Source organism: Cyprinus carpio, chromosome A10 (genome assembly GCF_018340385.1).
Source record: "Cyprinus carpio isolate SPL01 chromosome A10, ASM1834038v1, whole genome shotgun sequence".
Lineage (NCBI taxonomy): Eukaryota > Metazoa > Chordata > Actinopteri > Cypriniformes > Cyprinidae > Cyprinus > Cyprinus carpio.
The window spans coordinates 17,460,980-17,478,832 of record NC_056581.1 but is presented as its reverse complement, the minus strand read 5'-3'; positions in this window follow the sequence as shown (position 1 = coordinate 17,478,832).

The following is a 17,853-nucleotide window of genomic DNA, read 5'->3' as shown; positions in this document are numbered from 1 at the left end:
CTCCATCTCAGAGAGCTCGGCTCGTACGGGGATACATGCACATCAGCTATTTCTGAAATCCAAGTATCTTCACCTTCTTTCTGCATTTCCATCATGTTAATTTATTTAAAATATAATTTCACATCTGCTTCTGCATGTCACAGATAATTGAAGTACTACTTGCATTCTATTTGCATGCTACTTTTTTTTCTTTTGTTATTTTTGTATTTTATTTAATTATTATTATTTTTTTGTTTTTTTGTTACAAAATTTCAGTTTAGAACAACAACAGCATGAAAACAATTTACATTTAGTAAATGTTTTACAAAAATATGTACTTATATATCTGGTATGTAACACCCACTTTTCAACTAATCATTTTCAGATGGACAAAATCCTACAGTTGTTTTTTTTTTTTTTTTTTTTTTTTTTTTTAATAATTGTACCTGAAAATATGTCACATTACAGAATTAAAATTGGTTTCAGGTGCCATTTTAAGTTGACTTTGATGTTATTGCACAAATAGATAAAACATTCAAATTGTATTTAAAAAAAAATTAAAAAGGTTGCCTTGGCAATTAACTGAAATACAATAATTTTAAGCTGAAGTAAAACTAAAATATAAAGCAAATTAAAGCTAAATTTTAATAATGAAAAACAAGAACTAATAGAAATGACAAAAGCTGATAACAAAATTACTAAAACTAAAATGTCTATTTACCAGTAGGCTATTTCTACAACAGGTTATAATACTAATCATAATAATGGTGATAATGAATTTTTTTTTTTTTTTTTTGTATTTTAGAGAATAAACTAATTAAAAGAAAAAAATATAGAAAAACTGTTTTGGAAATAAGAATAGTCATCATTATCCTTAAAATTACAATAGATTTCTCTATTAATTATTATTTTTTTTTTCTGATTTCATATTCAGAGCCATGAAGCAGCTGAATGTTTTAAGGTTTCTATGCAAATAATTGTCTTTATTATTAATATCTTATAAACATTATTCAGCATATGAGTGTGTTGCTATTTTATTCTCGTGGACTGTCTAGTACCTAAAATGATTATTATGAATGAATCAAAACTTTAGTTATTTCATTGTATTCCCTTCATGACTTGACCTGTAGGAAGCAGAAGCATCAGAAAACGTTTGAGACATGAAACCTCAGCGGAAGGTCACCAAGCAGATGAACTGAAGAGGCAGGCCGTCCTCATCCCAGCATCTCTCCATCACCGCCCGTCTATTCCAGCTATATTGTGTCCCGCATCATAATAGCTTCCAAGAGTATTCATTTGCTGAAGAGTCTCACATGCCTGCAATTCGTGAGAGCGTCACTTCACATTCACTCTTTCTTCAGCACTCATTCTGCACTTTATTACACTGAAACGCTTCTGACCTTGGCTATAATTCCCATTCTATTTCAAGGAGAGCATCGCAATAAAGCACAAATCTAGGGGTGGGAGTGAAATCCAGTGGGGTCCTGGATTGTGAATGTCAGAGCGAGCAAACAGAGGGGGATGGGCTGGAGAGAAGAAAGAGAAAAAGCGCAAGAACAGAGAAAGGGAGAGCGTGTGATGGCTTACTGTGAATATTTTCGCGCCTCTTGTGTTCTATCTGTGTTATCGTGGCGTTTGACTCGCCTCTTGACGTGTCAGTCCCGACTTCAAAAGAATCCAGGCACCAGCCTTTTCCCCCCACTATATATGCTTCAGAATCACTTCTGGGATTGAATTAGGGCAAATCCATTATACTGTTGCCATGGAGACCAAGGCACAAATGCTGATAAAGTGTGTGCGCGTGTGCGTTTTTTTTTCTCGCCAAATAGACTCGATGAAACAGACTGCATGCATGCATGCCACATTCCGTGCAGACTGACAGCAAAACTTCCTGTGTGTGTGTTTGTCATGAAAGGTCTGACTCCGATTGGGAATGCTTAAGTAGTCGAGCGCCTGCAGGAGTGCTGCACTTACCCATACCATCATTGCAGTGCTGAGGCAGAATCAAGCTTGGGTGCCAATTAAGGAAAGGTTGGGCCGCTGCCGGAGCAGCCACAAATAATCTGTCACTTTCATTGGGCGGCTACAAACGGTCAAGATGGTTATCATTACAAAAACAAGAGCATGTTCAATCAGACAGAGGGATAAATCACGCCGCGTCTGACGTGGAACAAAGGCACCTGGGGTCGGGAGATACAGGCACTGTTTCACCTGAAAATAAAAACACATGCAGTACAGAAACTCCTGATGCCACGTTTAGAGGAACAGTTCAGACCAAAATGAAAATACTGGCTTCGTCTACATACCGGCATGCCACTCAAATCGCAAGCTGTTATATAATGCAGCATATAGTTGCAAAAAAAAAAAAAGATTTTTGGTGAAAACAAATGACAGTTTTTGGTAGCTCTCAATTGCATCTAGATTTTGCACTTGATGTCAAGTGAGACCAAACTCACAGCCCATATTTAATGTAGTCCATATTATATTTTCTTTACCTGAGTGAATAGGAATGCTGACCAGGTTTATGCACCATATAGTTTGAAATGCCATGCTTATAGAATTTAGTATTTCATTGATATATTTCATCATTTAATAGGGAGGATGAAAACTTCATTTCCCAGAATGCAACTGAGTTCAGCCAAACCTGAAAATACTGTCATTATTGCTTGCTTATCTTCATGTTGTATATGATGTTTTTTATTACATGCACCATAAAGTGCAGTATTTATGCAATAGCTCTTAATTGGTTTTGCTCTAGGTTCTAAATTTTTTTCACTTGACATCAAGTGGAGACCAAACCCAAAACCCATATTTAATGTGGTCTGGATCATGCCTTCTTTTATTTTGAGATGAATGGGATGAGGGTTGTGCACCTTTTAGGAAATGCCATGACTGTAGAAATTAGTATTTCATCTATATATTTCATCATACTTAGTATATCAACTTTTGTTGACCAGGGAAAGAACACTTCCTTTCCCAGAAGCATTAGCTGCATTAGCTGTGTTGAATTCTGGCTTTTATGGGACTAGTTTACCCAAAAGTAAATATATACTTTTATAATTTACTTCCTTGCATGTTGCGCAAATAATTTTTTTAGTTAAATGGAGCATAAAAGCAGTTATGTAGTACAGCAATTCTTTTGCTGAAGTTATACTTTGGATTACATGTTATTTTTGTAGCAGCTGTTAATATGCACTTAAATGAACAATTCTGCGTTGACCAGGTTTTGTTGAGTCCATGTCAACTTGTGAGAACGTTATAATATGTTGTGGCCACAAGGCCATGTACCCACTGCTGCTAAATTTGGTTGTCAGTTCACCTTTTACTCGCATTCTGTACACACATAATTCACTAAAATACAGGAGTGACAACCGCATTTGACAACTGCATGTACTACCGCAAAATACAGGTAGTGACAACCGCTTTTACAGAAATTCTATTTAGTGTGTACGGAACCGAACTAAACAACTAGTTGATGTCACGAGAAGCACTCCAATGTGCATGTGTTGTCAGGCGTCAAGTGTTAACCTCAGATCTGACAGGATTTTAAACTGCAGTTTGAATTTGAATGCAAGGAATTAAAAAGACTTGAAATTCAACTAGAAAAATACTCTTGATGTGGCCTGAATGCAGGAAAAAGCCATCAGTGCATTCACATTTCACAAAAGACAGATGTCAGCCAGTGCATGGAAGCGAACGAGAGTCATTTGTTCCCTTCAAATATTCTTTAGAGATGCTTGTGCAGTTTTATGGGCAAGAATGATTCTGCGCACAGAGCCGTGTGTGTGTCAGCATCTGCGTTTCAGTGAGCCACTCTGTAATCCATGCAACCTTTCTTTGTGTTCAAGCCATACAGTAAGTCAACACTCTCTTTCTGCAGGCATAATCTTTAAACTCTTTTATTTTACGCAGACAAGAGGAATTCCATATTAGCTTATTTTCAGGAGGCGCCGTTGGAAGTTGTGAAAGCACCTCTAGCCATGTCATTATAATATATTATACACAAAATTGCCACAGATCACTTTCATCCTGGGCAAATGCTGCGGAGAGATGGAGAAATGAGAGGGAAGGGAGGCAACTGCACGGCCATGCGCCACCATTCAACAGAATCCAATTTACAGAGGCAATGAGGGATATGACACATAATGTATACTAATTTCACATCAGGCTAATATAACTTCAAACATGCTCTCTTTACAGAACACACATACATAAACGGCCCCGGCCTGATCCGATACTTGAAAAGCTAAAATGCTAAAACATCACAGCTCGACAATTTCTGAAGATGTTTTATGAGAGTAAATGCTGACTTTTATTTCCTCAAACTAAATAGAAATAAGTTTTATAACAATGTCAAATGTCATTCACGCATATTGAAACTTGCCACTTGATTTAATACCAATGCTGCTGGTTCATGCAACTTTTACCTAAACATGACCCTGCAAATTTGAATATATTTGTATCTTCTGTCTCAGTTGCACCCGTCAACCACTGAAGTTTAAAATTTTAACCTAACCTAACTCTAACCGGTTTCCCTGACGAGCGAACTGATATACAGTGTTGCTATGGACCACGCCGATGTCAGACCGCTGGATGGCACAACTGACCAATCAGATTCAAGTATAAAGTGTAATAAATGGCAAAACGCAGACTTATCATTCACTTTCTTTGCAGAAACAATATGATGGAGAGTCAGTGATGACAGAATTTTCATTATTTGAAAATTATTTTATTTCATTATTATTAATTGTTTTTCCTGAACTTTACATCAGTGAGAACCCGTGTCCTTGACTGTCTAAACCAAAGGCCATGTGACTGTGAAAGGCCATTTGTCTCCGAGACATTCAGATAAATGACCAGCTGAAATCCTCCACTTTGTGAAGTTGTTTCGTATCCACATGCAGCACAACAGCTGTACTGGTATGTTATTATGCACATGATACGCATGTCTGCATGTTGGTTAGAAGAGATACTGCACAGCATATGACTGCATATCTCTCTGTTGACATGTAGAGAGTTTTAGTATGCAAATGGAACTCCATGTATGTGCCATCTGTGTAATGTCTTTTGTTGCGTATGTGTGCCCAAGAGAGAAAGTGAGGCCATTCCACACAACCAACACACATTTTGCGGGGTTGGGGACAATTGATGGTTGAATTCTAAAAATTTGAATTTTCTATCGTACCAAACTTAAAAAAAAAAAAAAACTGGTCATTTATTTATATAAATGACTTAATGTTTCAACAGACCTCTGTATCCTCTGTACTGGTCAGTAGACCAGTCTGTATCACCTTTGTTCTAATATGCAAATGTGTGCATACATTAATAAGATTGGGCCTAATTTAGCATATTTTTACAAAATTTGTTTTGTTCATTTTCATTTGTCAAAGTTTTATTTTCATGTAATAACCATTCACCTGTAGTTCCTCCCATTAAAGGGTATAAAAATAATTATTTTATGCATTTATGCCTTTCTTTCTTCTGTGGAACACAAAAGAAGCCACATGCCATGTGAAGACAAAAGAGAATTTCCTTCCAGTTATTTATTTATTTTTGTATTTTTTGCATGCACAATCTCTGCCAGACCAAAGTGCTTCAGAGTTCATTTGTCACTTCACAGATCACTAGTTACTGTTAAGAGCTGCGAAACGCGGGGGCCCATGTGTGCACTGGATAGACGCGTCGCTGTTTGTCATGCCGAGAGAGATGCATTGCGATTTGCGAAGCCTCATCCCCCGTCCCGTTCCGCCACTTCAGGGGCCCGGCCACATCCACGCACACGCATCCTTGATGTGGTGACGAGAAACATCTTTTATCACCATTGTGCGGTGCGGAGTGCGCGGTCCAGATGGAGGGATAAAACATGCATGAGTCGCCCGCAGCTCTGAAAATAATTATACTCATTTACCAGAGACAGAGAGAGTGCATCCAACCAAGTCACCACCCATCATAGAGAGAAGCTCCCAGCATACTAATGAAGACACGAGACAATGAATGACCACCACAGAGAGAAACAGTGAGCATGTGAGAGAATGTGTGTCTGTAAGTTTTAAGGAGGAGTGAGGGAAAGTGTGTGAGAGAGATAGACAGGTGCCCAACAGACCATGTACTTGTTTAGGGCTTGAGTCAGGAGTTTAACAGTATCATGGTTCTCCTTAAAGGGAAAGTTCACCCAAAAATGAAAATCCACTGAACATTTACTCACCCTCAGGCCATCCGAGATGTAGATGAGTTTGTTTCTTCATCAGAATAGAATTGGAGAAATTTAGCATTCCATCACTTGCTCAGCAATGGATCCTCTAAAGTGAATGGGTGCCATCAGAATGAGAGTCCAAACAGCTGATAAAAACATCACAATAATCCACAAGTAATCCACAGCACTCCAGTCCATCAGTTAATGTCTTGTGAAGAGAAAAGCTGCGTGTTTGTAAGAAACAAATCCATCATTAAGGTTTTAGGGTTGGGGTTATATTAGGTTAATGAAATAATTGCCTCTGGCTAAAATACAAGTCCATAATCCATAATAACACTTCCTCCCATGAGAAAGTCCATCCCCCGTTGTCCTCTCACATCAAAATCCACAATGATTTGGATTGTTTTTGCTTGTAAATGGTGTTTAATCTGTGCATGTTTCTCTCCTGATTCTGATGACATGACATAGAGAAAGCAATTTTATGGATAGAAGAAGTGGTCTGTCCATAAAATATGACCAATACTCATATATAGATGGTGAAAAGGGTTATACACACAAAAACAAAACACCTTTAAGGTTACACACCAACACTAAAATGATACAATAAACATTGACTAAATAACAAAATATAACACAAAACACCCAAAAAATTAAAAGTCTGGGAATGTACTTTTAATGTTTTTCATCATGAATTATACAATTATTAATAGTTTTCATTTGCAAAAATCATGCATTTGATAGGGTTTTGCAGGGAAATTGCATATAATGTAATGTTAAACCATTTACAGTTTTTCATACGGTATTCCAGCCATTTTTCAAAAAAAAAAAAAAAATCCTGTAAAAATTATATTTTTGACAGTGTGGATGAATTTATGATTATACATTATCATTTTAATTCCATGCAAGCTCTGGTTATGTTCAGAATTATCAGACTCTTGTTGCAATACACTGTGAACATTATGTGAATATTCTGTGTGCAGAGAATGTGTGGATGACTTGTTATATTTTGCAAAAAATTTGCAGCGTACAACAGAGCTTACTACCTGCCATGCTGTATCCCACAATGCAATGCTCTTGACTTGACCTTCCTTTTTTAATGTGATGGATGAGCCAAAAGTAATATGGTACTATTCTTTGACAATATTAAACAATATTTTTAGCTGACCATGACAGGACAGAGCATAACTGAACAATTTGAACACTGGTTTGAATAGTAGAAATTCTCAATTTCTTTAAAGACTATACTGAGCAAAGAGGCTTTTTATTAGAAAACATACAACTATGAATGTGATGTGTTTAATAAAACAATCTGATTAATTATATAAGGTTAATTTTTTACCACTATTATCTTACTTTTAGTTTATTAAGAAAGTAAATTTTCATCATCAATACAGTCCCCTAATGCTTTTGTGTTTGTGTGTGTGTGTGTCTGTGGTTCACCAGTAAAACAATTTGTACCTTCTTTCAGAATGTTACTGGGCTTTGTTTTTAAAGAGCAGTCACTCTCGCAGTCTCCTTAAAAATGTGTGGAATGCCAACAGTTTCAATATATATATATATATATATATATATATATATATATATATATATGTGTGTGTGTGTGTGTGTGTGTGTGTGTGTGTGTGTGTGTGTGTGTGTGTGTGTGTGTGTTAATGTTATGTGTGTGAATCGTGTATAGCATCTTTTTTTGTGTTGTTGATGCTTAGCTGGCTTAACATTGTAGAGCATTTACTGTAAACACGGTTTGTATTCCATTTCACAATATGAAACATAAAACTAGCACAGTTAATGTATGAAGGACAATCGTTGCATGTACAGTTTAGCATCACTGTACCCAGAATGATGCAGCTGAGCAGAATCAAGTATTCCAGAGAGCCATTTAGTGGTCATTTAAAATCAGCGCAGGCTACAGGTAACTCTCGGCCTGCGGAGACCGTTCATGGACATTGTGTTAGTGGAAACGTGTGTATTCGGGATGTGCATTCTGCCGCCGGTGCTACAGTAATTGATGAATGGGCTGTTTAAACAGCAGAATATGAATGAACAGCAGGTCCCCTTGAGAATATGCAGCAGTATTGTAATCAACCCTGCTGATAGTGTCCCTACCTTTGACTAATGGCCTTAAAAGAATCCTCTTAGAGCTCCGTTATTAAATTTACGATTCACGCAGCCAGACGTCCCATCTATGACCCAGTCGGACTTCCATGCAACAGACTGAACGATTAGCCTAGTTGCTCAAAGTCAGTGAAAATATTAAACAATATTACAGCTCAGTATGCACACTACATTTTGTGAAACATTTAATAGATTTAGACCTCCATAAATGATTCAAACAGAGTTTTATGTTTGTTAATGAAGCTCATAAGTTTGAGATTCACAGTGTATTGCAAAATCAGGCTGCTTGCATGATCAGAAAGGTCTCTGTTGTACTTTATCACATAAATGCAGTGATAATTAAACAGCACTAAAATGCAGATAATAGAAAAACTGAAAATATAAGAATTGTTTTTGTGGTTCTGAAAACAATGATTTTACTTCATGTTTCACCTCTAATAATTAGTATTAATTATTAGTATGTTTTTTAGTCACTGACTGCAGTCTCTCTCTCTCTCTCTCTCTCTCTCTCTCTCTGCACTCCAGTGAACCTGTTTGAAAAACTTTCCGGTCAGAGGTGGGAATCTGCTCAATGAGCCTTGATTTATGTCTTTCGATATTAACACATTTTTCATCCAGAGGCCGGATGGAAAGCAAAGCTGATGAAGGATGGGAGGTAATCAAGGGTCTAATGTGGAGCAATGCCTGACCACATATGAGTAATGAAGTTGCTAAGAATTCAAATGACATTAGTTCAGACATTATATAATGAATATTACATTGACTTTCAGCCTTTCTATAATGTCCCCTGGTAAAGTAATGGCAGGTAATGAATTTGTTGTCTCACTTAGACCATGAACTATATTTTCATTGGTAATTTACAGTATGTTTCAAGCCATGTGGTCATGTGGTCATATGTATATAAATATATAGGGATTTATCTATAGTATATTTATAGATACAGGGGTAAGTACTGGTGGTTCCCATAAATATCTATTTACAAAGCTCAAAGTCCACTTCAAAAGGAGATCTATTATTTAACAGAAATCACTTTTCAAAAACTACAACGAACGACTCGTTTGGACTACAATGCATATTTTCTGGGATTAGTGATATCACAAATATTAACGAATGGGACGAGACCTGGTTGAGCTGCACTAGAGAAGGCAACGAGTGTTATTGCTGTGTTAGAGACACGCTAGCTTTCCCAAGGCAGACGAACTTAGAGTAGGGTGACCAAACGTACCATTTTCCCAGGACACGTCCTGGCCACGATTTCTATATTGCCTAAAATATCCATGTTTTGGCTTTGTTCGCGCTGCACAGACCAATTGTTGTATGACAAAGACATACCGTACTTTGATGTCATACACCGATCTGTATGCTCAGTGTTGCTTCAATTCGAACACTAATATGTACATGTATTTGCATCACTTTGACCGTTCTCCATAGATCCCATCTTCTTACGCACCACGATTGGTTGATTACATACAATGTCTGCATGTTATTGGTCAAATGATCATTACCTTCATTAAGTATTAAAACAGGAAACCAAAGCCAAAACCTGGATATTTTAGGCAATATAGAAATCCTGGCCAGGACCTGTCCTGGGAAAATGGCACGTTAGGTCACCCTAACTTAGTGGTTAGAATCATCCGGGTCTAAATCACGGTCAAACTGATATGATTTTGACGCAATATTTACACTGAAGCTCGCAGGCTGCTATGGTAAGGGGCATGACATTTCCTGACCAGGCACTGAGTGCTGCCAATCACAGCACACACTGGCCCAGCTAACCAATCACAGCACATTTCGTATATTTCAGAAGGCGGGCCTTCATTTGATACAGGAACTATTCCAGCCGTTCATGCCAGACTGGAGAGAGAGGTGTTGTAATAATGTAAAATATGTGAAAATAATGGTGTTTTTCAAACAACCTAGTATGTTCTGGTACACCCCCAAAACAAAATCAAGACTTTGTAAAAGAGCATAATATGACCCCCTTTAAGCATGTATAGATTCAGAACTGTATACTAATAAACGCATGCAAGTGGCCTTTAGCAGCTGTCCTCTGAGACTCGGCATTGACAAACCTACAAGCAGTAATTGGACCATTACGAGTCCTTGGGATCTGTATTGATTTTTCTGTTTTTAGGGCCCAGTCAAATAGTCATGGTCTAGACATCAGAGCTTGTTTCTTAAGTCCTTCCACCATAATCAGCATATGCTGCATGATCGCTGTGCGTATCCAAGTGGAGTTTAATATAGGATTATGCTGGAATTAAAATGATCATCATCTTTATAAATTGCACTTATCCTCTTGGTTCTTGAGAGAGGGAATCTTAACATAAACAATTGGCTTTGGTGGTCATGATGAAGGAAAAAAGTCAGAATTGTGAGTTATAAAATCAGTATTGTGAGGAAAAAAATGTTGAATTTAAAGATAAAAAGTTATAATTACCTTTTTAAAGTTTCCTTGTGGAGAAATCCATCTTATACACATTTGTGCTACTTGAATTGCATAAATAATGACTATTTCCAAAGAGCATTACCAGTCATGTAGCTCTGCCCCAAATGTTAATGGCAAAAATAATCATCAATGGCTGTCTGAGGGAAACACATGCGCTAATGCCTACAAGCTCAGTGCAAAGGGCTCTTTTCACATCGTCAGTCACAGGACATCACATCAAACACTCATCTGAACGAAAGAAAGGCCCAGTGCAGCCGGATGCACCAAACCTTCCCACACACTCCAAGATAAAAATACTCACCGATCATGACAAATCATGACAAGTCTCTGAGGGCTCTGGTGTGATGTGTTCATGTTTAGTCCTCTATTGACCATACATCACTGGCTGCAATGCCTCATTAGCACACGACTGCCAATAAAAGTAAACAGAAGTTAAATAGAAGTAAATAAAACTATGTATATATATTAAAATAGAAAGAAAAAGAAAAAAAGAAAAAGTAAAATAATTGACCATATTTTTTTTGTTTGGATTTTATTTTATAATATTTTATTTAATTTATTTTATTTTAATTATTTTAATTAGAATTTTATGAAAAATTATGTTTGGTTAAAGGAGATAAAGTGTGTGTGTGTGTATTAAATATAATATATATCATACATATATTAATATATTAAAGTAAATAATTTCTTTATGTTTGTTAAATATTTTATTTTAATTAATGAAATGTGGAATTACTTGGACATGATGTGCAACACTTAAAACATATATGTTTTATAATAATTCATTATAATGACCCTACACACAAATAATGAAATAAAACCTAGTGGACCTTGTTCATGTAAGTCTTGGCTGTGTTTACTGGTTTCAGTCCATTCAAACTAAATTAGCTCACTGTATATTTCCACAGCTAGCCTTAAAATAGCAGGCACTGTAAATGTTTTATTAAAACGTTCAATTTATGGCAAAGTCTAATATCTACAGATATCCCAAGATTCAGTTCTTCGGCTCTGAGAGCAGGCAGGGCAATATGACACAAGATAGATGCATCTCATTTGAGACAAGCTTTGCATATTCACGAGCCGCTATAATAAAGTCAGATGGATGGGGTGTGCATCGTTCACGATAGGTAGAGGAGAAGCGGGATGAGAGAGAGAGAGATGTAAACAGTGAGTGACACGGTGCTCTAAAATAAGCCCTTCATAACCCTTGTGTCTCCTACCTGACAGTAGCTGTAAATCCCAAATGTAAGGATGATATGGCTGCAAAAGCAGCTCTGTGAGGCCTACGGATACAATATCTGAATGTGAGCAATAATTCAAGACTTGAGCGGAGGCCTTCCTCTTCTTCAAGGCTTTAAAAAACTGATCAAAATATAGAAATGCATAATGACTGCCATTGAAGAACTTACTATCCATCAGCAACTCAACCGCCCGAGCATCTGGTTTTCTATAGGGTCTTTGTTTTACTTTTGTGCATTTGTCTGGTTTTCCATTTTGGCAAGATTTTATAAAGTCTACATTATCTAATGCAGCAGCTTAAGACAGAACTGTTAACATTCTCCATAACCTGTGCAGCCGGCGTAAGTCAGAAAAGAATGTTGGTGGATTAAGTTGTTTTTTTGTTTTTGTTTTTTGAGGATGGAAATTATAAAGACAACGTTTTTGTTTGTCAATGTTTCGATAAAACTCAATCCTTTACTTTTACATAACTGATTAGAATAAAGTTTATGAACAAAACTTTGAATATCACACATTTATTATAGTTAACTAAAACCAAAACCATTAAAAACCATTTGTGTTACTTGAAATCAAATAAATGTTAACAAAAATAAAATATTGAACTTATTATGTTCCAGCTAGTTGCCAAGTCAACATTTCTCATTTTCGTTTAGTTGAACTTGAAGAATTAAATAACAACAAAAAAAAAAAAAATAGTTTTAGTTATTTAGTAAGTTCAACTAAACAAAAATGGGAAATGTTGACTTGGCAACTAGCTGAAATATAATAAGTTTAATATTTACTAAACTAAAATAAATAAATAAAATAATTAAATCGATATAGACATATTAAAAAAACAAATAAAAATGACAAAAACACAACGTTACCAAAACTTTCACCAAAATTAAAGTAAAAACTCAAGTAAAAAAAAAATCAAATCAAATTCAAAATAGTAACAAAAACTGTAATAGTATCAAATAACACTGGAATATTTTTATCATTGCAAGAAAATGGCATTGTATGCTATGTTTTTATTTCTGTTCAAGCTGAAATAAAATGACTCTTCAAACTATTATTATCATAGGCTACTATTTACTGTATACTACCTACAGAATGTGAAACAGTGCTCAATATTTGGAATACCAAAAGAAGCACTATACACTATTCACTTATACACTATGTACTTATGCACCATGTACTCAACCATGCAGAGTATGAATTGTATAAGGTTATTCTGTCATTCATAATCGGAGTCTGGTAGCCCCTCCTCCTTCACTACATAATTAAAGCTGCGACAGTTGAGTGCACGAAGTGTGAATTTAAAGGAGCAATGTGTAATATTTACAATGATATATTTACAGAAATGCAATATAATATACATAACTATGTTTTCAGTGGTGTATAAAGACCTTTCTTATAAACCGTTATGTTTTTATTACCTTAGATTGAGCAGTTTATATCTACATAAACCACGGGTCCCCTTACATGGAAGTCGCCACCATGTTTCTACAGTAGACCTAAATGGACAAACTGCTCTACAGATCGTGTTTCGTCACTTTGTTGTTCTTGTGAATAAAAAGACTTACACAATGATAAACAAATACTTTAACATTCGCAATAACATTGATTTATTGACTAATTAACTAAATATAATTCCTTGAATTCTTTACCGATGACATCTTTACCTGTGGCAGCCACCATTGCCATTGAATTTTCTGTTAACATTACTGGAACAAAGTTTGTTCATAACTTTGAGAGAACCTTGCTAGAACAATAGTCAAGCTCTGAAAATGTTCCTTGTTAGCTGGGATGCATGTATTTGCAAAGTGGCAATTAATTGCAATTTGATGGCAAGTTGTAGACTAATTCCCAATCCAATTTTGTGAAATAAATAAATAAAGACATAAATGCTTTCTTTTAAATCATGAGTTAAGTGAGAGATTTGGTTGATCCAGTTCAAATGGAAGTTAAGTGCATTGCATTGTGGGATACAGTCGGCCTATTGCTTCCAGAGTTCTTTGTTTGTATACTTCACACACTGTGCAGTATGTGTAATTTACAAAATGTATATTCCCATTGAACAATCTGTGGTTGAGAGCGCCGCCGTGCGGCCTCAACCTACATCGGCAACTCCAAATAACTGCGAGAGAATGAACGTCTGTCCAAACTGAGGCCTGAAAGTAATCATCATGCTCTTTGTAATCATCGTTTAGTATGTAGGTAGTATATTTATTTGTACAAATTCCTCTATTCCTTTTCATCTAAATATGTTTGCTGTGCCGTACACTGTGTTGTTTATGTGATATCAAAAGCTTCTCCAAAAGCCGATAAATTATTTCTCAGCGTCCCTTTGGTTCGCCAAAAGGTTCATGCTTTTCCTACACAGGAGCTGTTCTTACACAACTCGGCATGCATTTTTAAAACGCAGTGATATGGTTTGAATAGTAAGTCTGCAGCTACCGTGCATGCAAGTTTAATGGGAAAACTACTAATAAAATCACTTCACAGCAGATCGAGTTCTCTGGCATGTTAGACTTTGTAAAATATCACGCTTACTGATGTTTCAGCAGCACATGCACCAAAAGAGCTCTGCGCATCTGTCACAAGTCTCGTTTGGGAATTGCATTTATTTATTTATTAGGCGCAAATGCCAAATATCAGTATAAGTTAGATAAGATGGAGATCCACTTTGAGGGTCTGACAGTAGTGAATAATTTACAGAGACAAACATGCAGATTAAACACAAGCAGTGATCACACCCGACTGTAATGTCTGATAACACGCTGTCACGCGCGCGCGCAGGTGCGCGGCGTCCTCTGCAGTTTGTCATTTTAACATCAACCCTTCGCGCTTTGTTGATGGAGTAGCTATCAAATGCGTTTAGAATGAAACTCAGCCTTTGGTGTAATATACAATTCTGAATGGAAATTGACAAATAAATGTAAGCGTATATGCGCCGAGAAAATGAATTTGGGCTCACGCTGAGCTGAGGTGCGAGAGCGCTCTGAAAAGAGGAGATAATGACTTTATCATCAAAGCGCCCTATAAATGACAGCCAGCAGACTGGAAATGAGAAATAAAGCGCCTCAGAAAGTCACTTCACAAAACACACAGATCTGCTCGTCTACTCGTTTGCTTGCTTTGATTTGAATGAGAGAGTTGGATGTTTGTCAGCAGAACATCTCAGGTCGGTCAGGTTTCATTAGTTCAGTGTGTTTGAAGATGCGGAATAACATGTTAGTTCACATTAAAACTCCATTTTGGATGGACATATAAATTTTTACCATTTGAATGCACTGCCTCCTTCCCAGCTAACAGGGAACGTTCTCAGAACTTTGACTAACGTTCTGGCAAGTTTTGAACGAAGTTCTTCCAGTAAAATTAATAGAACGTTCGTTTAAAGTTATCAATGTTCTCAAAACGTCATAACGTTTTAAATGTTAGGCTATAACTTGTTTCAGAAGGTGTAGAGAACACTCAAAAGTGACGTTCCAAAATTTTTTGGAAAATAATCAGATTGAATGTTCCCTTAATGTTTGCATAACCAAAATGTTTTTAAACATTCAAAGAGAGAGAGAGAACAGGACGCTTTGAATGATTAGAAGACATTTGAAAATAATTTTCATAACTTATAGGGAACGTTGTTCATTTCAGTCTCTATAGAAAACAGTAGTTCAAAGTTATGTGGTCTTTAATAATGTTCTCAGAATGTCAGCAAAAACATTTTTTATACATCGTTGATGTAATTTTTTATTTTTTTTTTATTAAATGTTTTAGTTAGATGTTCGTCCAACATTATTTAAATGGTACTACTTTTTTTGAATGTTCAGAGAACGTCCAAAATAGTGATGTTTACATAATATTTGAAAAATGATAAAATGGAACGTTCCCTTGACATTCGCATAACCAAGAAATATTTTTTTAAAGGGGTCTATGATGCGATTTCAATTTTTACTTTCTTTTTGGAGTGTTACAAGCTCTTCAAAGAGATATTATTTATAAAAGTTAAGACTTGTCCACGCCCTCCTAAAACACCTTGTTTAAACACGCCCCCACATCTCTACGTCACTGTGTGGGAAGATTTGCATAACACCACCCAAATGTTCACACAAAGAAAGAAGGCGTTACTTTTATTCTCACTGTAGTGTTGTTGTTGCCGCGCCGACATGTTGTGGAGACGCTGTGTGTTTCACTGTGAAAGCTAAACTACTTTGTTTAGCCTTCCAAAAGAGGACAATATCTGCTTCGTCATGCCTAGAGCTGATCCGTGCTGGTCGCTGAGGAAATACATCAGCTTTGCACTGTGGGTCGCTGGATCGGCTTTCGTGGACGAAGTGGAGTCCAGCCCGGGGTCGTCACATGTGATTGCCGCAACCCCGTCGGCCACGCCATTCTCAAGCCTGCCGTGTGTGACACTATGTGTTTCGTTGTGAAAGCGAAACTACTTTGTTTCGCCTTCCAAAAGAGGACACAACTAGAAATCAGTGGTTAAGTTGTATTTACAACACTGTTCCAGAACAGTTCAACCCAAAATACAATGGGTCTGTGCTTAAAGGCTGTTTCTATAAAGTGGGGCAGTTCCAACTTTGCAAGGACAGTCTGGCGCTCCTGACTCACAGCCTGTAAGTATGTTTTTTATATTTTAAGAATTTGCCACTGACGATTCAAACACGAGTTTTGAGCAGTGTAGAGTAGAGCTTGTTGTTTGTCGTTTCTCCGATCACAAGTGCAGACATGGTTTAATGTTTACGTGGTGCGATACACAACACAATGCGTAAAAACACAGTATAAGTCATTATAATCAGTAATTATGTCCCCACTGGATGCAACAAATGCCTCGTTTGTAATGCGTATTATTGGTTTTGTCTGGTCGTGCTGGGAGGCAACAAAATATGGTGAGGGGCGTAACATTTCCGTCACACGCTTGAGGTATTCAGCCAATCACAACGCACTTGATAGCTGGCCAATCAGCGTACACCTCGCTTTTCAGAACGACGAGCTTTGTAAAAATCAACGCATTTCAGAAAGGCGAGGAGCAACAATAATGTACAGTATGTGGAAAATAATGTGTTTTTTGAACCTTAAACCACATAAACACATTGCATTATACCAAATACACGACATAATGTTCTTTTTAGCAACATAATATGACCCCCTTAAACACGTTAAACACTGGACATTTCGAACGTTGCTTGTTTCAGAATGTTCAGAGAATATTTAAAGGTATTGTTCCGTAATGTCTGCAAAATTCTAAAATGGAATGTTTCTTTAACATTCAGATAACCAAGAAAAATTTTTGTAAAAAATCTGGAAGTTTGAAACAGTCGGAAATAAAACATTTTCATAACTTAATAGGAACGTTAGCATTAACATTCTTAGATCATATTTTTGTTATCTGGGTTATTATTTCAGTCCTTATAGAAATCCATTGTATGAGTCTTTTATGATGTTACATGGATGTTTTAGCTCAAAAGATAGAGCTGGTGTTAGCAACACCAAGGTCATGGGTTCAATTCCCAGGGAATGCATAAATTGAAAAGCAATGTAAGTCGTTTCTGCCAAATTTGTGAAAGTGAGATACATAGGCCAACTGCACATGAAGCACTAAATGCACCATAATATCAAGCAAATCAAGTGCAGTGCATTGTGGGATAGGTCATGCTGCACATTTTGACAAATTTAGTAAGTCATGCACAATTTTTGCATACTATGCACTGCTAAGTCTATACAGCAGAAAGTAGTATGCTATTGTGATCATTCTGCGCACAGAAAAGACCAACACTGGCTCACTGCAAATGTGTACTAAAATAAAAGTGGGGACATTCAGTTTTGCAGTTTGATATTAGATTTAAAATGTTTGCCGTGATGTCCTTTGCTCTCTTTCCGCGCGAGAGGCCTT